The following is a 23,950-nucleotide window of genomic DNA, read 5'->3' on the forward strand; positions in this document are numbered from 1 at the left end:
GATGAATTGAAGGTGTTGATGAACACATGGGAATATGATATTGTTGCTATCACAGAGGGAGGGGCAGGACTGGCAGCTCAATATTCCAGGGTATAGAATCTTCAGGCGAGACAGAGGGGGGTGTAAAAGAGGAGGGGGTGTTGCAATATTAATCAAGGAGCCAATTACTGCTGTAAGGAGGGATGATATCTTAGCAGGTTCCTCTAATGAGGCCATATGGGTAGAACTTAAAAACAAAAAGGGGGCAAGCACTTTGCTGGGAGTGTACTATAGGTCCCCAAACAGTCAGGGGGAGATAGAGGAACAGATATGTAGGCAAATCTCAGAGAAGTGTAGAAATAATAGTAGGAGATTTCAACTTCCCCAATATTAACTGGGATAGACAGAGTGTGAAAGGCTTAGAGGGTGCGGAATTCTTAAAGTGCATCCAGGAGAGCTTTTTGAGCCAGCATGTAGAAAGTCCTACAAGAGAAGGGGCGGTACTGGACCTAATCCTAGGGAATGTAGCCAGGCAGGTGGTGGAAGTGTCAGTCGGAGAGCATTTTGGTGACAGTGACCATAATTCGGTGAGATTTAAGGTAGTTATGGAAAAGGACAAAGATGGACTGGAAATAAAGGTTCTAAATTGGGGGAAGGCCGATTGTAATATGATAAGGCAGGATCTGGCCAAAGTGGACTGGGATCAGCTACTTGTAGAAAAATCCACATCAGAGCAGTGGGAGTCTTTCAGAAAGGAAATAGAGAGAGTACAATGGCAACATGTTCCCGTAAAGGTCAAGGGTGGGACCAACAAGCCCAGGGAACCGTGGATGTCAAGGGATATACAAAAATTGATTTGGAAAAAAAGGGAGGCTTTTGGCAGATACAAAGGACTAAAACAGTGGAAGTCCTAGAGGAGTATAGAAAGTGCAGGGGGGTACTTAAAAAATAAATTAGGAGAGCGAGGAGGGGGCATGAAAAAACACTGGCAGACAAAATAAAGGAAAATCCCAAGGTGTTTTATCAGTACATTAAGGGCAAGAGGATAACCAGGGAAAGAGTAGGGCCCATTAGGGACCAAAGTGGCAATCTGTGTGTAGAGCTGGAAGATGTAGGTGAGGTTTTAAATGAATACTTTGCATCTGTGTTCACTATGGAGAAGGACGATGTAGGCATAGAAATCAGGCAGGGGGATTGTGATATACTTGAACAAATTATAATTGAGAGGGAGGAGGTACTAGCGGTTTTAGCGGGCTTAAAAGTGGATAAATCCCCAGGCCCAGATGAGATGTATCCCAGGCTGCTGTGTAAGGCAAGGGAGGAGATTGCAGAGGCTCTGACACAAATTTTCAGAACCTCTCTGGCCACAGGGCAGCTAATGTAGTATCGTTATTCAAGAAGGGTAGTAGGGATAAACCAGGGAATTACAGGCCAGTGAGCCTAACATCAGTGGTAGGGAAATTATTGGAAAAAATTCTGAGGGACAGAATTAGTCTCCACTTGGAGAGGCAAGAATTAATCAAGGATAGTCAGCATGGCTTTGTCAGGGGGAGATCATGTCTAACCAATTTGATTGAATTTTTCGAGGGGGTGACTAGGTGTGTGGATGAGGGTAGTGCAGTTGATGTAGTCTACATGGACTTCAGTAAGGCTTTTGACAATGTCCCACATGGGAGACTGATCAAGAAGGTAAGAGCCCATGGGATCCAGGGCAATTTGGCACATTGGATCCAAAATTGGTTTAGTGGCAGGAGGCAGAGGGTGATGGTCGAAGGTTGTTTTTGTGACTGGAAGCCTGTGTCCAGTGGTGTACCGCAGGGATCGGTGCTGGGTCCTTTGCTGTTTGTAGTGTACATTAATGATTTAGATATGAATATAGGAGGTATGATCAGTAAGTTCGCAGATGACATGAAAATTGGTGGAGTGGTAAATAGCGAGGAGGGAAGCCTCAGGCTACAGGACGATATAGACGGGTTGGTTAGATTGGCAGAACAGTGGCAAATGGAATTTAACCCTGAAAAGTGTGAGGTGATGCATTTTGGGAGGACTAACAAGGCCAGGGAATACACAATGAATGGTAGGACCCTAGGAAGGACAGAGGATCAGAGGGACCTTGGTGTGCATGTACATAGATCCCTGAAGGCAGCAGGACAGGTAGATAAGGTGGTTAAAAAGGCATATGGGATACTTGCCTTCATTAGCTGAGGCATAGAATATAAGAGCAGGGAGGTTATGATGGAGCTGTACAAAACGCTAGTTAGACCACAGCTGGAATACTGTGTGCAGTTCTGGTCGCCACACTAGAGGAAGGGTGTGATTGCATTGGAGAGGGTGCAGAGGAGATTCACCAGGATGTTACCTGGGCTGGAGCGCTTCAGCTATGAAGAGAGACTGGACAGGCTGGGGTTGTTTTCCTTAGAGCAGAGGAGGCTGAGGGGGGACCCGATCGAGGTGTACAAAATTATGAGGGGCATATATAGGGTAGATAAAGGGGAAGTGTTCCCCTTGGTGGAGCGGTCAATAACCAGGGGGCATAGTTTCAAGGCAAGGGGCAGGAGGTTTAGAGGGGATTTGAGGGAAAACTTTTTCACCCAGAGGGTGGTTGGAATCTGGAACTCACTGCCTGAAAGGGTGGTAGAGGCAGGAACCCTCACAACATTCAAGAAGCATTTAGATGAGCACTTGAAACGCCATAGCATACAAGGCTACGGACCAAGTGCTGGAAAATGGGATTAGAATAGACAGGGCTTGATGGCCAGCGTGGACACGATGAGTCGAAGGGCCTCTTTCTGTGCTGTATAACTCTATGACTCTATGAATCTATATTATACACTAGGTTGCTTGTGCCCATTGCATGTCTTAGCTTCATTAAGACCCAAGATTTGACATAAAATATTTCAATGTACACCTAGCACAATTCTGCAGGATTTTCTCAGGATGTGCTCTTATATTCCTTCATCTCTCATTTGGAACCACAGCAAGGGAAGTTCCATGGGTAATTGCGTGCTTATAAGGGAACAGGCTTGTGTTTGTGTTGCAGTACCTTTTTAGTACGATGTTATTTTTACTATTTACTATTTCCATATTTCAGAATTTTTCATTATTTTTTTATAGCAAAATTTGGGGACCTGTTTTTAATAGTTGAGATAAAAGGATTTATGACAGAAGATAAACAAGCACCAGGCTATATTTGTAGGCCTTGGCAAGCCTACCTGCCAATGATTAAGAACAACTGCTTCAACTTGCTCAGCTTGTTCAAGGTCAGTAGGGAGCTAGGTGCTGAGGACACCTGCAGCCACTTGCAAAATAGACATGGCACTACCAAAATACACATGGTTACTACTGCCCACAACTGGTATGCTTGTGGATCATTCCTGGCTTGTACTGCAAAATTAGTTAACTTGCGGCTCACACATGTATCAAACAGATTACTAATGGTTAGAACGGCCAGTACTTTTAATTACATTCTCACTGAATACCATAACATGGCCGTGCAATGCACTTCCAAAAGTGTCGGGGGGTGTTGGGGGGGGCGGTGGCCGGGTGGTGGTGGGGGCTGGGGGGTGCGGTGGGGGTGGTGCAGGTTACTGATGGTTCCTATATGCCTAATCTAAAATCCTGCCTGGGTGTCATAACTGACCATGTTTATCTTACAATGGTTTGATGTGTAAAACATTTGGAAGATTTGAGTTTGGCATTTTTCAATTGCAAATTGCAATTTGAATGTTTGCCCTGCTGCGGTATGGATGCACATGAAATGCAATGAAGAACTGTAAGGATGGCATGGGTGAGATCTAAATGTGGAACAGGTTAACAGGCAACATTTTATGCCATGCCATCCTGGGCCAACTATGTGGTACATGGTACTGTTGAATACCGTACCAAATTTCTTAAATTGCCTTCTCTATCATCTGTTCCTGAGTCTTACAAATCTCTCCTTCTTAGGCAGTCCCTCGGAACCGAGGATGACCTGCTTCCACATTAAAAATGAGTTCTCAGGTGACTGATGAGTCCAATGCGGGACCTACAGTCTCTGTCACAGGTGGGGCAGATGGTGGTTGAAGGGGCGGGTGGGTGGGGTGCTTGGGTTGACGTGCGCTCCTTGCGCTGCCTGTGCTTGGCTTCCGCTTGCTCCCGGTGAAGAGACTCAAGGCGTTCGGCACCATCCCGGATGCTTCTCCTCCACTTTGTGCGGTCTTGGGCCAGGGATTCCCAGGTGTCCTTGAAGCGTTTCCTCTGCCCACCTAGGGCTCTCTTGCCATGCCGGAGCTCCGAGTAGAGCACTTGTTTTGGGAGTCTCGTATCAGGCATGCGGACAATGTGACCTGCCCATCGGAGCTGATCAAGCGTGGTCAAAGCTTCGATGCTGGGGATGTTGGCCTGATCAAGAACACTGGCGTTGGTGCGCTTATCCTGCCAATGGATTTGCAGGATCTTGTGGAGGCAGCGTTGGTGGTACCTCTTCAGTGCTTTGAGGTGCCTGCTGTACATGGTCCATATCTCTGAGGCATACATCATGGCGGGTATCACTGCTGCTCTGTAGAACATGAGCTTAGTGCCGGGTTTGAGGTCCTAGTCTTCAAACATTCTCTTCCTCAGGCGACTGAAGGCTGCACTGGCACACTGAAGCTGGTGTTGGACTTCATCGTTGACGTCTGCCCTTGTTGACAGTAGGCTCCTAAGGTATGGAAAGTGGTCCATGTTGTCCAAGGCCTTGTTGTGGATTTTGATAATCGGGGGGCAGTACTGTGTGGCGGGGGCAGGTTGGTAGAGGACCTTTGTCTTACGGGTGTTTAATGTAAGGCCCATGCTCTCGTACGCTTCGGTGAAGTTGTTGGCGATGGTTTGGATTTCGACCTCCGAGTGAGCGCAGACGCAAGCGTCATCTGCATACTGTAATTCGATGACAGAGGATGGAACGACCTTGGATCTGGACTGGAGGCGACGGAGGTTGAACAGTTTCCCGTTTGTTCTGTAAATTAGCTCCACTCCAGCGGGGAGCTTACTGAGGGTGAGATGGAGCATTGCAGCCAGGAAGATCGAGAAGAGCGTTGGTGCGATGACACAGCCTTGCTTGACCCCGGTCTGACAGGTACTGTCGACAGCACTGAGCCTGGCCGCCACCTCTTGCCAGGTATGGAGCACTGTTGTCTTGTGGGAAGGATGTAGTAGAGTGCCAAACAGAGCGGACCCTCCTCTCACCCACCTCATGCAGCAGTACATTCACTTTGGCAGCCATCATTTGGGTGTTGCGTATCTTTGCCACGTGCCCATAGACTCTATTTAGTACCTCTACATTGCGTTTGCCTTCCCTTGCTTTTGGTCAGTCACTTCTCTATCCCTTCCATCCCATACTGTCTTTGGAAAGGCTGATAAATATTTTTAAACTATTTTCAACTATTCTAAGGCTGAAAACATTTCTGACGTACATGCGGCCACTCACCTTTAACTTTAAGGGCTGCTGGGTCACGCAACGTATTCTGCCACCGCTCCATTAGCACATTCCTTGCACCTCGGTCAATGTCTGCAGGAAATGTATTGTAATAATTGGAGTGATCTGAGCTTGTGAACTCAGTTGAGGTCAGGTTACTAAGCTGCCAGCATGTTGAGCGTGCAGAATATAGAGGCCCAATGTGATGGGGCTGCATAATCAACTCCCACCTGAAGCACTCATTACTCCCTTGTGGTAGCTGGCGTGTCCACTAATCTCTACACAGTCAACTGATGAACTTGGAATTACATAGAATTTACAGCACAGAAACAGACCACTCGACCCAACCAGTCTGTGCTGGTGTTTATGTTCCACACAAGTCTCCTCCCATCTTATTTCATCTCACCCTATCCACACATCCATCTATTCCTTTCTCCCTCATGTACTTATCTTAAATTCATCTATTCTATTTGACTCAACTACTCCTTCTGGTAGCAAATTCCGTATTCTCACCACTCTCTGGGCAAAGAAGTTTCTCCAGAATTCCTTATTGGATTTTCCAGTCACATAAAAATCTACATAAATTATAATTCACATGATATGATGGCTATTTAAATATTATAATCAGGCTGCGTGCCTCATATTTAACCACAATTTTAAATTTAACCCTGGCCGGCCGAGTTTTCCGGGCCTCGGGAAACCCGTCAGCTAAAAGGAGGCAAGGACAGCTGGATCCAGGAGGTAAGTGCCTTTCCACTTACCTGTTGGATCCAGTATACCTGCTTAACCAACCTCTCAACCCTTTTGATCTCCTCCACGAGGCCTCCGATCACCGCCTCTGACCTTTCCGATTTCTCCCCCCACCCCGACCCTTCCGATCTTCTCCCTGCTCTGGCCTACGATTTTGCCTCTGGCCTCCGATCTCACCTGGCCTCCTTTCTGCTCCCGGGCTGTGACCTGGTGCCAAAGGCCTACCCGCCCGATAGCTAGCAAGCCTCTCAATCTGGCTGGCTCTGGCTGGAAAACGGAGACAAAAAATGGTAATCAGGTCCTGCCATTAAATTTGGCAGGACCCGAGGGAAACCCGTTCTTCCGTTTTGCCGAACTCAAACCAGCCCCTCTGCTCCCTCCCCACCTCCGAGTTAATAGCCAGCCCATTATTTCTAATTTTATTTAAAACTTGTTGATGTCGGTGGTGAAATTCTGCAGGGATCCTGCTGGTTTCGCACTGTAACTCCAGTGAGAGAGCAGCGGAACGGCCAGGAAATACAGAAGAGACCCAATTTCTCTGGGTCTTTGCTGGCTTGTAATGAGCATGTGCTCCTGCCCGCCATATTGGAGGCTTAGGAGGCCATTTAGCGCCTGAAAAACGGGTGCTGCATGGCCGAATTTCAAGGCCACGGTGTTACATCACTGAATTAAGCTTTCAGGAAAGAAATCATTAAAAGTTGTTACAAATATTCTAAAAATGTGTTTTTTCAAGCCTGTATTTGTCTGATGTATGAAGAACAGGTGTAACTGTGACAATAAGACTCCTGCAATAAGAGGCTGCAGTAAGTCATTGCACAAAAGGGATATAATATTGTTAACAAAACTGTAAAAAATGGTATGAATTTCATTGCAGCCCATCAAAGTGCAAGTTTTAGAATTATCCTGATCTACCATTAAGAATTCTGAGACAGGAAAAATGCTGTGGGGATTTATAGGCATAAATTACTGTGCATATAACACAAATTATCACGCATGAGTCACAGAACTAAATAATTTAGTTACAACTGCTTGTCAATCAAGTTAAAATGCAAAATAGATCTTGTAATTAGTTTTCAGATGGTATAACCTTTTAGCACTGATTCGGATGTGACAATCACTGCAATTTATTGTAGATGCCAATTTGCATCTCAAGCAACTTGTTAAAGCGTTTAGAAGGCTCCGCTGTCACACAATGTACAATCAGCTCAAATCAATGCAGGAAACGAAACTATGAAATCATTATTTTCTCCAGTTAGAAAGAAAAGAAACACTTGCATTTATATAGCGCCTTTCACGATCTCAGGACGTCCAAAAGCACTTTACAGCCAATGAAGTACTTTTGAAGTGCAGTCACTGTTGTAATGTAGGGAACGAGGCAGCCAATTTGTGCACAGCAAGCTCCCACAAACAGCAATGAAATAAATAACCAGACAATCTGTTTTATTTTAACGTGTTGATTGAGGGATAAATGTTGGCCAGGACACCGGGGATAAACCCCCTGCTCTTCTTTGAATAATGCCTTTGAATATTTTACGTCAACTTGATAGAGCAGTTGGGGCCTCGGTTTAACGTCTCATCCAAACTACAAGTTTTTTTGTGATTCTATGGTGGATCAGCTGCAGTATTAGAGTACTGGATGTTTAATCCATCCCAGAATGACGCAATGACACTGTTCTCTTTCTGCTTGGACAGTATGCCATAAAATTTGCATTTGTCTTTTTAAGTCAGTGCAATATCTAATTTTAAGTGCAACTACACCTACATATCGTGCAGTAATGAACTGGTAATAACACGAATTTAACAAATCACATTTAATCCACAAGGTATCAATGAAGAAATGGCTGTTGTTTTAGAATTCATATAAATTACTTTAAAGTGTGGTTAATTTATTTCAATGTGTGATGAGGTAATAAATAGCCTTCCATTAAAATAAAGACACGCCTGATAGTGGTACTCGTTCTGTTTTTCCCCTATAGGGTCTCAAGCAAGGGCGAATGGAAACAGGCGTGAGGAAGAGTCCTCATTCTTAGAGTTTTAGAATGGTAATATGTAAAATATGTTGGTGCCTTCTCACGCCAGCTCTTAGTTGTGATAGGCCCATAACATAAAAACATCACTAATTCAACACCAAATGGGCAGAGCCAATCAGAAAGGCGGTTGGGCCTATTGGAATATTAGGGCTGATCCTACACTCCGAGCATGCTGGGAAGTCATAGGTGCACAGTCGTGACATCGATGTGCAGGTCAGTCAGCAACTGTAAAGAGAAAGGACAGCTGATGACTTTTTGATGTGTAAGCCTTCATCAGGATGTTACAAATTTCCAGCATTTGTAGCTTTTTTTTATTTTGATGTGCTGGGAGGGTTCAGAGAAAAGCAAAAATGAAGATTCCAAGATTTAGCCCTCTAAGACTCAGGGAGCTGAGCTGGTTGTCAAAAAATGAAAGATTGAGAGGACACATGATCTGTGGCTTGAAAAGATTGGGGCAGAATTTGTGACCTGGGCACTTATTCAGTCGGAATAATGTGCTGCAGGTTTTGCATCTGCCGGCTCTCTGCACGCTCATTTGTTCTCAAAACTTCCGCCTGCCTCACTATAATAATCAGTAAGAGTTCTCGGCCTGACATGGAGCTCAGCGCACCCCACCTCATTTTTCTTCAATTAAAATTAATGAATGGAAATTTTTGCAGAGCTTACTCCTTCTGGGCCCACAAAAAAAACTGCGGCCCACTGTCAAAGCTTGGAGCTGACTGCCAGCTCGGTGCAGGACCTGGACGATTTTCCACCCTCCTTGATTGGTGAGCCGAAGAAATTCACTTTGGGCAAAATGGGTGATAATGAATCATCAGACCGCTTTACACTTTTCCATTAGTAAAGAAAATCAGGCGGAGTGTAAAACAGGCTGCCAATTCCCCATCGCCAGTTTTGTGCTCCTGCCCAAGATGGATTTCACCCCCTATAAATTTCAGGACTGCTGGTTTTCGGGTTTCAGTCCTGCCCCCAACAACGTCTGGCCAACCCACGCTATTTTCCCTTGATTGACCTTGTTAAGCCCACCCTGCAGGCTTAGCCGGCCAATTAAGGGAAAGCCGGTGACAGAGAACGTCAGTGTATGACATTCCATCTGTCAAAAATTTTTGACAGATGAATTGTCAGCGTTTGACAGCTTTGAGAAGCTGCCAAACACTGACAATCTCTGTTCTAAGGTGAGCCCTTGTACTGAAGGGTCACCAAACCTCGTTCCTCAGCAGAAAGTAGATGGCTGCTGCATCTGAGAATGCAGCAGCCATTCTGTTAACTCCGCCGTTGAGTTGAGGCACCTTCGGATCTCCAAGGGTTGAAACCTGCAGGAAGAAGCAATGGTAAGTAAACTTTTTCTAACACTTTACACTCACCTCTCATACTTACCTCTCCACACTTGCACCCATCATTCACCTCTACAGCGGACTTTTTGACCCCTCTCACCCCCGCAGAGGAGTGGGCCTTTGGCGTAGCGGTAGCATCCCCGCCGCTGGGCCAGAAGGCGTAGGGTTTCGAACCCCGCTCCAGACAGTCCCGGCACGTGGAGTCGGAGCTCCGGCTCTAAATTCTGGGTTGACATCCAGCGGGATACTTGCGTCCGTGGGTGTGGGTGCCCCCCCCCCCTCGTATGGGTTGTGGGAGCCCGTAAAAAACCCTCCCGCCATAGGACTAGCCACCCTAATGGCTGGTACGAAGGTGGTTACGGTCACGGAAGGAGCGTTAACGCGGCCAGAAATCCTTCCCAAAGGGAACAGTGTGAAGACACGTACGACGACGACCCCCGCAGACCCACTGCTCGCCCCGCTGTCCCTGGTGAGGTTTGCAGCCGTTGGGAAGCCCGCACTTGCAGTTAATTGGCTGTAATCCCCTTCCAACCTCGAGGAGATGGGTTCCTGCGCGAACCGGGAACCCGCCTCCCAGGAAGATGGCACGGAGGCTGGTTGGGAGCGGGGTCAGTACCCACTCCCAGTTTCTGCCATTTTCCCGGCAGTCCTGCCTCCATACCTGCCTCCCCAGGGCTGGGAAAATTCCCCCCATGGTTTGTGGACAGGAAATACACAAATACACAAGATTTTTAATAAGATATAGGCTACAAAAATAAAAGATGGCTGTTTGTTTGTTCCAGACTTTGTTCTTATGGCTCATGGCATCTTTTAAGCCTTTAAAGAATGTTGCAGCATTACAACCTATGCAGCAATATAATCCTATATACAGTATTTTATCTGGGAGAGTTTAAGGCTCCATTTTGTTCCACACTGAGTGGATGGCCTTTCAAAGTAACATTAGCACACATGATTATCACATACGTTACAACCTGGCCTTGACTTACGTGGTTTAAGAATATGACTCGGTGAGCTGAATGCATTTTTCTTCCAGTGTTCTCTAACTAAATTGAACCAAATGTCAAATTTGCCATGTTAATTAGACATTACAAAAATTATGCTGCAGGTGTCAGGATTATTTAATTACATTACTAATCTGCTTAATGTGGACAAGGTACCCTCCTGGGGTTTGTAGAGGGGAGCCATTGCCCTTATTGAGTAGAACAATGAATTGCAGGGTCATACAGTGCTTCTAATGAGACTGGTGCTTGTCATGACAATAATCTGTCTATTCTGTCTAAGTGGCTCTTTTCTATCAATGAAGCCACTCCACATTCTATTATGCTTCTCATTAGTTTCTCCCTCCTCAGGTGATGACAGACAATAGTTGTCCTTGGGCAAAGACATTTATTTTAACAACTTAGCCTACCTAAGACAATGGATACAACAGCTGAGAGGACGCAATTGAGAACAACTGAAGAATTCTTTTAAGGACTGATTTCCTGGTGTTGCTCATGGGGAGCGCAACATGTCCAACACGTGTGAGCAGAGCAGAATCCAACAGGTAGGCCCAAGTACACTTGGGGGGAAAAATTGAGTCGTGCCCCCTTTGGGGCGCTAACTTCGCCGGGGCGCTAAAAGTAGCGCCCCGGAAAAATTAGCACCCCCGCAGCCGAAATTGAGTGGTAGCAGCCCAAGAGGGAAGCGGGGCACCACTGGAAGCATCCCACCTCCCTCTTGGGGCGCTGCGAGGGAATGTCACGGCGCTACATGCCGCAACGCCACCCACTGCAGCACGTTGCGCCGCAGTATTTCAGGCCTTCCTCCCCTTCTTAAAGAGGAAGGGCTTTGTGCAGCGTGACCCAGGGTCCAGCTGGGCCACCGGGGATCGGGAGTGCCGGCAAAAGAGCCTGGCACTCAAGAGAAGTACCGGGCTCACTGAGAGCAGCCGGCACTCCGCGGGGGGGCGGATCGGGAGGCCGGGGACGGCAGCGGAGGCAGGTGCTGGCAGGCGGCCATCAACAAAAATGGCCGCCCGGCACCTCGCCTTTAAATAGTGCCATCCCGGCCGCAGGTGGGCCCCCTTGACCTCGTCGGACATAGCGTCCGGCGGTAAGTCAGGTGGCGCCACCGAAGATCGCGGCCGGGGCGTGAGCGGGGCACTGCACATGGCGATGACGTCATCGCTGGCGGCACAGTGCCGCGGGGTGGTAACGGTTACCGCTGCCGCTAACCTCCCACTGAATTTCGCGATAGGCGTTGGCGGCGACGCGCTCGGGTGCTAGTTGCTTTGTGCCCTGTTAGCGCCCTCTTAGGTATTCCATTGGACCTGCCAATGTCCATTCTAGATTTAGGGGAGGGAGAAGAGTTCCAGCAGAGGGAACGCCAGCAGCCTGGGGCCCACCCGCAGTGGGTGCACGTACTGTGCTATCCTGCATAGATAGCTGCTTGGGCATGTCGGAAGAGACGTATCTCGCCCTCTCTGCTTCAGCAGAGAGTCTATCACCAAGGTGTGCCATCTACAGCACAGTGACCTTTAGACAAGATCCAGGTAGATAAAAGTGTGGTAAAAGTCATCATTGCAATTAACTTTTACACCATAGAATCCTTTCAAGCCACTGGTGACATTTGCCACATCAGCCAGATGTCAGAACACTGATGCATCAAGCAGATCATTGAAGCTTTGTTTGCCAGGGGCAATACTTTTCTCACTTTCTCCATGGAAAGGAGGTCATAGTTCAAAAGAGAACACAGCGCTTTTACCAGATGGCTGGATGCCCTAAAGTGCACGGCTTCATTAACGGCACACATGCAGCCATCAAAACCCCTCACAACAACCCCATTCCATATATGAATTGGAAAGCTACCATTCTACTGAAAAACAAGACTGGAATAATGCAGATTACTAGAAGATACTCCAGGAGCAGCCATGATGCTTCATTTTGGAGTAATCCACAGTATCAGTACTATTTGATGGAGCAGGCAGACTGTATGGATGGTTGGTGGGCAACCAGGGCTGCTCCTTAGACCCATGCTATTAATACCAGTCAGGATACCCTACACCAAGTTGGAAACAAACTACAGTAAGGCTCAAACCAAATTCTGGTGGAAAGTTGGCCTCTTAAAGCAGCATTTCTACTGTCTGGACAGATCAGGTGGGGTCCTACTCTATAGCTCTGAGAAAGTCTCCAAGACCATCTGTATCTGCTTTGTGCTGCAAAATGTTGCCAATCAGAGAGGGGAATTCAGTAGGAGGGCCAGAAAGGTGGGAATGCAAGAGGGGGAGGAAGAAGAGGAAGAGAAGGAAGCTAAGGAAAGGGAAATGGCTGAAGCTGATTTACAGACAGACTGGTGGAACAATCATTGATTGACAGGACTTCCAGTTAAAAGCAGCACTTCAGCCCATATGTTAACACTGCAATGATTATCTCCATACCCCACTAGCCATATCAAAAAGCTGATCCTAAGCTCTAGCAAGGATTACACCATGAATAATTTGACTGCTGCTTCAGAGATCTGGGCTCCAATCTATAGCAGGCTATCCTCTTCAGGCCCTGTTGGTGAATTGGATTGAGGAAGCCATGATGCAGAGCTTCAACAACCTCATTGCTACCTAGTGGGCTGCGCTTACACAGATGTCTGGCCATGTAGAGGGAGTGCCCAGCAGTGGGGAAATGACAGGAGTTGGTAGTGATGAGGTCTTTGAGGATGACACCACATTGTTAGCACTCATCTGCCCTGCTCAAATGTCTACAGATGTGTCCAATAGCTTGCAGGTGCAGGCAGCCACTACAGCAACACCCATGGTGCCTGTAGTTTCAGTGAGGGCCTTGTAATGGCCTCCTCTCTCTCTCCAATTTGGGCCCAGTACTTATCTGTTGAAGGCCTCAGTCTCGGGAGTCTTGATGCCGACTTCAGGGCCCCTCTGGCCTTTACGGTTCCTCTCTGTTCTTCTGGTGCTGCAGCAACATCTCCGCTGCAGCAGTGGGATTTTGCACCCTTGCACTGTTGGAATCCCCCTTGGTGACAGGAATTCTGCCAGGAGTCTTCTGTGCATCTCTGATGAGCTTTGACTCATGAAAATGGGTCAGGGTTCAGGTGGATTTAGAGGGACCAGCAGAAGCTCCCGCCCTGCTGGGACTCAGTCCAGAAGAGAAGAATCTGAAATAATACCAATGGTCTATGATGTGCAACAAACATACATCACCGAACTCCCCGTACGTCACCGAGCTCCCCGTACATCACCGATCTCCCCAAACATCACCAATCTCCCCTTACATTACCAATCTCACCACTGCAAGAAATTCTGCAACATAATTCTGCAATAAGCATTTGTCTCGTATTTTCAGGACAGCACAATCATTTGCATCAATAAAGTGTAATATTTGTATACAATACAAAACCTGCGAAGTTTTGCTAATTTTTGAAATAATTCTGTACTCAGACAAATGAATCGGATGTTCCTAGATTACACGTCTCTTCCTGTTTCGATTAGACCTTCTTCCAATTTAACACATTGCTGATCGATACCCCGGATTTAACATATTCCGGGGTATAGAATCTTCAGGCGAGACAGAGGGGGGTGTAAAAGGGGAGGGGGTGTTGCAATATTAATTAAGGAGTCAATTACTGCTGTAAGGAGGGATGATATATTAGCGGGTTCCTCAAATGAGGCCATATGGGTAGAACTTAAAAACAAAAAGGGGGCAAGCACTTTGCTGGGAGTGTACTATAGGCCCCCAAACAGTCAGGGGGAGATAGAGGAACAGATATGTAGGCAAATCTCAGAGAAGTGTGAAAATAATAGGGTAATAATAGTGGGGGATTTCAACTTCCCCAATATAAATTGGGATAGTCAGAGTGTGAAAGGCTTAGAGGGTGCAGAATTCTTAAAGTGCATCCAGGAGAGCTTTTTGAGCCAACATGTAGAAAGTCCTACAAGAGAGGGGGCGGTACTGGACCTAATTCTGGGGAATGTAGCCGGGCAAGTGGTGGAAGTATCAGTAGGAGAGCATTTTGGCGACAGTGACCATAATTCGGTGAAATTTAAGGTGGTCATGGAAAAAGACAAAGACGGCCCGGAAATAAGGGTTCTAAATTGGGGGAAGGCCGATTTTAATATGATAAGGCAGGATCTGGCCAAAGTGGACTGGGAGCAGCTACTTATAGGAAAATCCACATCAAAACAGTGGGAGACTTTCAGAAGGGAAATAGAGAGAGTACAGCGCCAACATGTTCCTGTAAAGGTCAAGGGTGGGACCAACAAGCAAAGGGAACCTTGGATGACAAGGGAGATACAAAAATGCATTAGAAATAAAAGGGGGGCTTTTGGCAGTTACAAAAGACTAAAGACGGAAGAAGCCCTAGAGGAGTATAAAAAGTGCAGGGGCATACTTAAAAAAGAAATTAGGAGGGCGAGGAGGGGCCATGAAATAACACTGGCGAGCAAAATAAAGGAAAATCCTAAGATGTTTTATAAGTATATTAAGGGCAAGAGGATAACCAGGGAAAGGGTAGGGCCCATTAGGGACCAAAGTGGCAATCTGTGTGTAGAGCCAGATGATGTAGGCGGGGTTTTAAATGAATTTTTTGCATCTGTGTTCACTATGGAGAAAGACGATGCAGACATAGAAATCGGGCAAGGGGACTGTGACATACTTGAACATATTAGCATCGAGAGGGAGGAGGTACTAGCGGTTTTAGCAGGCCAAAAAGTGGATAAATCCCCAGGCCCGGACGAGATGTATCCCAGGCTGCTGTGGGAGGCAAAGGAGGAGATTGCAGGGGCTCTGACACAAATTTTCAGAACCTCTCTGGCCACAGGGGATGTACCAGAGGACTGGAGAACAGCTAATGTAGTACCATTATACAAGAAGGGTAGCAGGGATAAACCAGGGAATTACAGGCCAGTGAGCCTAACATCTGTGGTAGGGAAATTATTGGAAAAAATTCTGAGGGACAAAATTAGTCTCCACTTGGAGAGGCAAGGATTAATCGGGGATAGTCAGCATGGCTTTGTCAAGGGTAAATCATGTCTGACAAATCTGATTGAATTTTTCGAGGGGGTGACTAGGGAGGTGGATGAGGGAAATGCTGTGGATGTGGTTTACATGGACTTCAGTAAAGCTTTTGACAAAGTCCCGCATAGGAGACTGGTCAAGAAGGTAAGAGCCCATGGGATCCAGGGTGCCTTGGCGCGTTGGATCCTAAACTGGCTGAGTGGCAGGAGGCAGAGGGTGATGGTCGAAGGTTGCTTTTGTGACTGGAAGCCTGTGTCCAGTGGGGTACCTCAGGGATCGGTGCTGGGTCCCTTGTTGTTTGTGATCTACATAAATGATTTGGATGAGAATGTAAAAGGTATGATCAGTAAGTTTGCAGATGACACGAAAATTGGTGGGGTGGTAAATTGCAAGGAGGAAAGCCTCAGGCTACAGGACGATATAGACAGGTTGGTCAGTTGGGCGCAAAAGTGGCAAATGGAATTTAACCCTGAAAAGTGCGAGGTGATGCATTTTGGACGGACAAATAAGGCAAGGGAATACACAATGAGTGGTAGGACCCTAGGAAGTACAGAGGGTCAGAGGGACCTTGGTGTACATGTACATAGATCTCTGAAGGCAGCGGAACAGGTAGATAAGGTGGTTAAAAAGGCATATGGGATACTTGCCTTCATTAGCCGAGGCATAGAATATAAGAGCAGGGAGGTTATGATGGAGCTGTACAAAACGCTGGTGAGGCCACAGCTGGAGTACTGTGTGCAGTTCTGGTCGCCTCACTATAGGAAGGATGTGATTGCTTTGGAGAGGGTGCAGAGAAGATTCACCAGGATGTTACCTGGGATGGAGCGCCTCAGCTATGAAGAAAGACTAAACAGGCTGGGGTTGTTTTCCTTGGAGCAAAGAAGGCTGAGGGGGGACCTGATTGAGGTGTACAAAATGATGAGGGGCATAGATAGGGTAGACAAAGAGGAACTTTTCCCCTTAGTAGGGGGGTCAATAACAAGGGGGCATAGATTCAGGGTAAGGGGCAGGAGATTTAGAGGGGATTTGAGGAGGAACTTTTTCACCCAGAGGGTGGTTGGAATGTGGAACTCAATGCCTAAAAGGGTGGTAGAGGCAGGAACCCTCACAACATTCAAGAAGCATTTGGATGAGCACTTGAAATGCCATTGCATACAGGGCTATGGACCAAATGCTGGAAAATGGGATTAGACTGGACAGGGATGGATGGGCGGCGCAGACACGATGGGCCGAAGGGCCTCTTTCTGTGCTGTAAAACTCTATGACTCTATGACTCTATGATATAAATCATTCTTTTCCCAGGAAAATAGGCTGTGCTCGGTTTGCATAAATGGAAGGAATTAAATGTTAACTTAGTCTCACAGGCTGTGTCAATTACTCTCCATCACAATGAGGTACCTGGGGAATTCTACATGTCAAAAGCTGTACAAGGTGTGAATAACAAGGAAGGCTGAGCTGCAAACACAGAATAACCATTGGTAATTGTGTGGACAGCGATGATGCTAGTTAGGAAGTAACTGCCAACCTCAAATAAAAAGAGAACATTGAAAACTGATCTCCAGGGCAGACAGACAGAATTTAAACAATCAAATGATCCATGTCGAAAGCCCCTGAATTTTTTCTGAACCTATAGTTCTCACAATTGCTGAAAATATACACTCATCTCTAAATAACACAAGGCTTGCTTTTTCTATTGGTATTTAGGGAGATTTAATGGCACCTATAGGCTATTTTAGGAGTTCTAAAAATACATGCAGATTAGTTACTGCAGTTCAAATTACCCCCTAGTGCTTACTGCCAGAATGAATACGAGCTAGCTATGCTCATAATTAAAGGAACATCAGTCTAGGGGGGAGTACTTTGATAAAAAAAGGACTCACCTGGATTTTCCATCATCTTTGATGGGTGGAATGATGAAGAAGATGCCCAATTATAATTATCAGTTTGAATAACCCTAGCACTAAAGAATGGTGGAGCTTAATCCAAGTTCAAGTTGAATTTATTATCATAGTATTCTAAAAGTATCCTCAGAAACATTTTCTCTTCAAATTGTTTACATGATAGGAGTTAAACACCAACCAGAAGATGCTGAGGAATCTATGAAAAAGATCAAGTATCAACATACAGTCTCCATGTATTTCTTAACTCTAGCTGTAAGGTATCACTATAAAGCTTAGCGTGCAAAAATATCACCACCATTTGAAATGAGTTGCCAGATGCCCTTAAAGTGACAGCAACAAACAATCTTTGAGCTAACGATCTTATATCCTGGCAGTTCTAAGAAGGACTGCATCTGAGAGAGAACATGCGGAAGCGCCAAGGTATAGGGACTTTTGACTTTCCCTTCCATTTTGTCATGGTTAACATGCAGATTACACACATCAGTTCTGAATTTTCACGGGGTTTTCCCCAAGCTCCCGATGTAATTTCAGCAGAACTCCTGGGGAAAAGGGCACGAACTGCCATTTTTGGGTATTTTGTCATTTCTTCAGGATTCCTGCCGATCGCCCATCAAAGTTATGGGAGGAGATTGGGACAAACACTGTGGAAATTCAGGGTCAGTTTTTTGTTTAGCTATTTAATCTTGTATCATTTATTTGAAGTTGTAGTACAATGGCATGAATTTGAGAATGCAATCCATTCAGTGAATGTCTACCCTAAGAAGTGACACTGAACAGCATATATGAACTAATCTTATACATTTTGCTTCTCTCAGAGATGATTCTCTGAATGAATGTGTTCAAATTTGTACAAATGAATAGTTCAAATGTATCAAATCATTTGCAGAAAGGTTCATGAGATCCTGCAATATTTGACCCCTTGTGACCCCACCTCATTGTTCTTTGATGTAATGTTTTCCTGACTGACCTGTTTGGACACCATTCACACCTTTGATTGCTGTGATTATCTCTCTGCCGAGGTGTGATAAATGGCAGTTGGCAAGATTACCTGTAAACATCTGGCAGTATTCTCTGACTATATATGCTGTGTCTTTATGCATTTCTCCACTTCACCTGACGAAGGAGCAGCGCTCCGAAAGCTTGTGATTTCAAATAAAGCTGTTGGACTATAACCTGGTGTTGTGTGACTTCTTATATTTTATGAAGCAATTGTACATTTTGATTGCATGATGCTTGCAGGAGGAATACGCCGATTCTTTCAGGGTTCTTGGCATAACTGTGGTTATAGTGGAAACAACTTGGGTTTAGGGGTTGAGATCATTTGTTTGTTCATGGTCTCTGAGGATTATTTGGGTCTGGTAACGGTGATTGAAGGTGATGGGGGTCACTGCTTGCTAATGGTCATGTTGGTTGTTCTCCCTTATATTAGTATATAAAAGAAGGCTGATTTTACTGGGGCAGAATTTTACCCTCTGGAGTGTTCCAGGCCATGATCCGAGCCTGCAGCATCCTGTTAGCCTCACTTACATTGCTCCACTGTACTGAATGCTGGTGGAGGAACATGGGCTAGAAATTCCCTAGCTCCCCGTTTGGGGCAATAACTTTTGAAATCTCGGAAAAGTATCGCGAGCGATAATCACTTTCTGGTCCTGGGAGATTAAGCTTTAGCGCTCCAAGAGGGAAATCAAGCGCTAACCACTTCTCTTAGGGCGCTAAAGTGCGAGAGCGTGGAGGTAGTGGCAGAGCGCTGGACAATGTGGAGTGCAAAGATACCGGCCTCGGAGGCTGCCTCCCTCACTTGAAGGAAAGGGCCAATGATGGTCACAACATACTTCTGCTCAGTTCTGTGTTGCCAGGTGACCTGCGCGACTGCCATTACAGCCCCAAACACTCTCAGAGAGTAGAGGGCTTGGACATCTCACAGAAATAAAGCATCGAAAACTTTCAGCAGGCACCAGACCGGTGCAAAGAATAAAGTTTGACCTACCTGAAAACCACTGCCTTTAATTAGCGCTCCCCAAGCGGCCAGCCGCGGTGACAATGCCTCCTCTTCCTGCCGTTGCTGACGCCCGGCGATACAGCAGGGGACAGGAGGCAATTTCACATCCGGGGCGGTAACGGGTAGCTGCACATTTTATGACATCACAATCTGCGAGGCGCTAGAGGGTGAGGCGGTAAACCGGCAGGGAAGTTCGCGGGTGTCGCTGAATTTGCTGTGCCTGGTCGCTAACCCCTTAGCGCTCCATTACCATCCCCCCCAGGCACTAACGGGAGGCACAAAGCAGCCGAATTTCTCAGAACTAGGCCATTAACCCCATCGAGCCTGTTCCTCCATTCAATGAGATCATGGCTGATGTGTATCCTAACTCTATCGACCCACCTTGGCTCCATGTTCCTTAATACCCTTTGGCTAGCAAAAATCTATCGATCTCAGATTTAAAATTATTAATTGAGCTAGCATCTACCACTTTTTGTGGGAGAGAGTTCCACACTTCTACCACCCTTTGTGTGTAGAAGTGTTTCCCAACTTTTCTCCTGAATAGCTGGGCTCTGATTTTAAGGTTATGTCCCCTTGTCCTAGATTCCCTCACCAGTGGAAGATGTTTGGGGGAAAAATTTGTCCCCTTAGCGCTGCCCGTTAGTACCAGTAGATGGCGCTAATGCAGCGTTGAGACCAGTACCAATGGGGTGAGGCGAATCCAGCACCACACGCCAAATCGGGACCCCCTTAACGCTGCCGGTAACAGCTATCGCCAGGGACCTCAATGCCAGGGAGATCGTGACATTGGTGAGTGTGCAATGCTCACTGAATGCACACTTTCCCAAATTGCTTTTAGCCACTTACTTCACCGCCTGGAGTAAACACCAACAGGGAGAGCTGGCATGCAGCACCAGGAAGCCAGCTGCATAGACGTCATTTAAAGGGATCATCAGTAATCACTCGCACCTGTCAGGTTAGTGCAGTTTCATTAGCTTTTTGTTAGTTTCAGCTACTGCAACAGTTTCATTGAGTAATTTCAAGTTTCTTTTGTATCAGCGGTCTTGTGGCAAGTACAAAGTAGCTACATTTATCTTCAAAGATTCAAACTGCAACACTTGGTAAGATTAATGAGGGCTGTACTGGCATGCCACCATTCGCCCTCCAGGATCTACGGTGGAGGGAGCTTAGGCAGCGAGAAAGACGGGAACATGTGCGCAGAGGGAGGCGGATGAGGACGAGGAGGAAGAAGATGAGGATGAAGAAGACGAGGAGGAAGAAGATGAGGAACAGGAGGGAGGGAGGAGGCAGCCGGACAATCGAGCTTCTGGACTGGCAGTCCATGATGTGGCATGCCACCTCCCTCCACATGGTGCAGCAGACTTGTGGTGAGGGCCTTCTGCCAGTTGGTGGGTACAGGACTGCCCGCCTTCTTTCCCATGCTAAAACCAATGCCTCCAAAGCTTCATGGGAAAACCTGCGGGCTCTCATCTGGGGCGGTGATCTGCCATGAGGATTTGTAAATAAGTGCTCCTTCTCCTTGTCCTTCTTCTTATGGTTGTTGAGGCAGCTGCACAGCCAACAATGCTGAGAATGAGGTGCTACAGCATCAATGAACCTCCCCTTTAAGTAGTCAAAAATGCCTGTGGCAATCATGAGTTGCAATTAGACTGCACCTGATATTGGTCCAGCCTTTAAGTGTAACGCCAATGAGCTTGGGCTTTTAGACTTGATTTATAACTCCAATCATTTTATTGAGCAGTGAGGATGAATTTTACGTGCAGTCTAGAGCATTTTCGCCTGAAGCTAATTCACCATCTTTTGTCCTAATACCGCCCATTCCTTGGCTATAATGAATTTCTAGCCCTTTCTCTTTATCTACCCTATTAGTTCCTTTTAAAATCATAAAACCTCAATCAAATCACCCCTTAACCTTCTATATTCCTGGGAATACAAGCCTAGTTTATGCAGTCTCTCCCCATTATCTAACCCTTGGAGCTCTGATAACATTCAGGTGAATCTGCACTGCACTCCTTCTAAGTCCAATATATCCCTTCTAAGGTGTGGTGCCCTGAACTGTCCACAACTCCATATGTGGTCTAACTTCTACTGTGGCAAAACTTCCTCTCCTTTATATTCTAGCCCTTGTAGAAGTCGCTGGAAATAAACAGACTGCGAGACTTTCATAGCAGCAAAGAAAAATGCGTGTTAGCTTTATTAACTCTCCGCATGGACTGAGGGACCCGGCCTCGTTGCAGGGCTATGACATCATCACACAATCGACGACTCTTAAAGGGACCCTGCCGCGATAAACCAACCAAGTTCCGTACATAACGTGGAGCGATAACAACATTGGCTATACATAGTGAATTGTGTTACTGTCCCTATGTGGTCTCCGCCACATACGTCCCCCCAGAATTCACTAGAACTGGCAATGTCAGTCGTTGAGGGGCCCGGATCACACAGCCGAAACGGCTCCTTAAGTCCGGGGCAGGGTCTGGGGGGGTCGCAGGAGGGTCCCCAGGCGCTCGGTGGTGGACTGAGGGTGCAGAAGCCGGAGGTCGGCCCCGCCGCGGGGGCTGAGCCAACTCAACGGGCCGGTCCAGATCCTCCTTGGGGGTGGTCCTGAGTCCCAGCATGACCCACGGGAGTCTGTCAATCCAACTTTCATCCCGGAGGCTGGCCTGGAGCGCGGCCTTCATGGAGCGATGAAACCGTTCGCACAGCCCGTTAGCCTGAGGGTGATATGTGGTGGTGCGGTGGAGTCTCAACCCGAGGCCTTGGGTGACTGCGTTCCAGAGCTCCGACGTGAACTGGGACCCCCAGTCGGAGGAGACGTCAGATGGGGCGTCAAACCGGGTGACCCAAGTGTTGATGAACGCCCGAGCCACATCGGCGGACGTTGTTGACGACAGCGGGACGGCTTCCGGCCATCGGGTGGTTCTGTCAACCATCATGAGGAGGTGGGTGAACCCACGGGAGGGTGGCAGGGGCCCCACCAGGTCCACGTTAACATGGTCGAACCGCCTCTCAGGCACCGCGAAAGGCGCCAACGGGGCCTTAGTATGGCGATGCACTTTCGAGCGCTGGCACACCACGCAGGTATTGGCCCAGTCGCGAACGTCTTTCTTGAGCCCGTGCCAGACGAACTTAGCCACCACCAGCTTCTGTGACGGCTTCCTGCCCGGGTGGGAAAGGCTATGGATGGCGTCGAAAACTTGCCGTCTCCACCCGTCGGGCACGACAGGGCGTGGCTGCCCAGCGGAGACGTCGCACAGGAGCGTGGTGCCGGCATCGTCAAACGCGACGTCCGCTAACTGAAGGCCCGTGACAGCCATCCTGTCGGCCTGGACGTCCGGGTCGGAGGCCTGGTCGGCCGCCATGCGGGTGTAGTTGATGCCAAGGTGTACGGCGCTGGCGACGGCCCGGGAGAGACAGTCAGCGACAGGGTTGTTTTTCCCAGCCACATGCTGGATGTCCGTCGTGAACTCGGAGACGAAGGAAAGCTGGCGCTGCTGACGGGCCGACCACGGCTCGGAAACTTTGGCCATGGCGAAGGTCAACGGCTTGTGGCCCGTGAACGGGCGGGCCTCCAGCAGGAAACGGAAGTGTCGGACGGCGAGGTAGAGACCGTGAAGCTCGCGATCGAAGGTGCTGTACTTCCGCTCGTTGGGGCGGAGCTGCCGGCTGAAGAAGGCGAGCGGTTGCCAGGTGCCATTGACCCACTGTTCGTGGACGACGCCGACAGCATAGTCCGAAGCGTCAGCGGTGAGAGCGATCGGCACATCGGGCAACGGATGCGCCAGCATGGTCGCGTTAGCCAGGGCCCTTTTCGTGTCCGTGAAAGAATTGGCCATCTCCTCGGACCAGTCGACGGCGAGCTTGGCAGACTTGCCTTTGAGGGCCTCGTAAAGAGGCCGCATAAGCTGGGCTGCCCGGGAACGAAGCGATGATAAAAGTCCACCATGCCCAAAAACTCCTGCAGGGCCCTCACGGTGAGGGGTCGCGGAAAATTCTTCACGGCCTCCACTTTCGATGGCAGTGGCACCGCCCCGTCCTTCGTGATGCGGTGCCCGAGAAAGTCAATTGAGGACAGCCCGAACTGGCGCTTGGCCGGATTGACGATTAGGCCATGCTGGCTGAGGCGTTCGAAGAGAGTCTGGAGGTGGGACACATGCTCTGTCCTGGAGGCCCTGGCGATGAGAATGTCGTCCAGGTAGATGAACAGGAATGGCAGGTCCCATAACACGGTGTCCATTAGGCGTTGAAAAGCCTGAGCGGCGTTTTTGAGACCGAATGGCATGTGGAGCAATTCGAACAGCCCGAACGGGGTGATCACCGCGGTTTTCGGGATGTCCTGCGGCCGAACGGGGACCTGGTGGTAACCCCGAACGAGGTCCACTTTAGAGAAAACAACTTTCCCGGCCAGGCGGGCGGAAAAGTCCTGGATGTGTGGAATCGGGTAGCAGTCAGGGGTCGTAGCGTTGTTGAGGTGCCGGTAATCGCCGCACGGGCGCCAACCGCCGCCTGGTTTCGGTGCGATGTGGA

This window comes from Somniosus microcephalus, chromosome 1 (assembly GCF_052327205.1).
Source record: "Somniosus microcephalus isolate GS21.2 chromosome 1, FLI_Smic_1.0, whole genome shotgun sequence".
Lineage (NCBI taxonomy): Eukaryota > Metazoa > Chordata > Chondrichthyes > Squaliformes > Somniosidae > Somniosus > Somniosus microcephalus.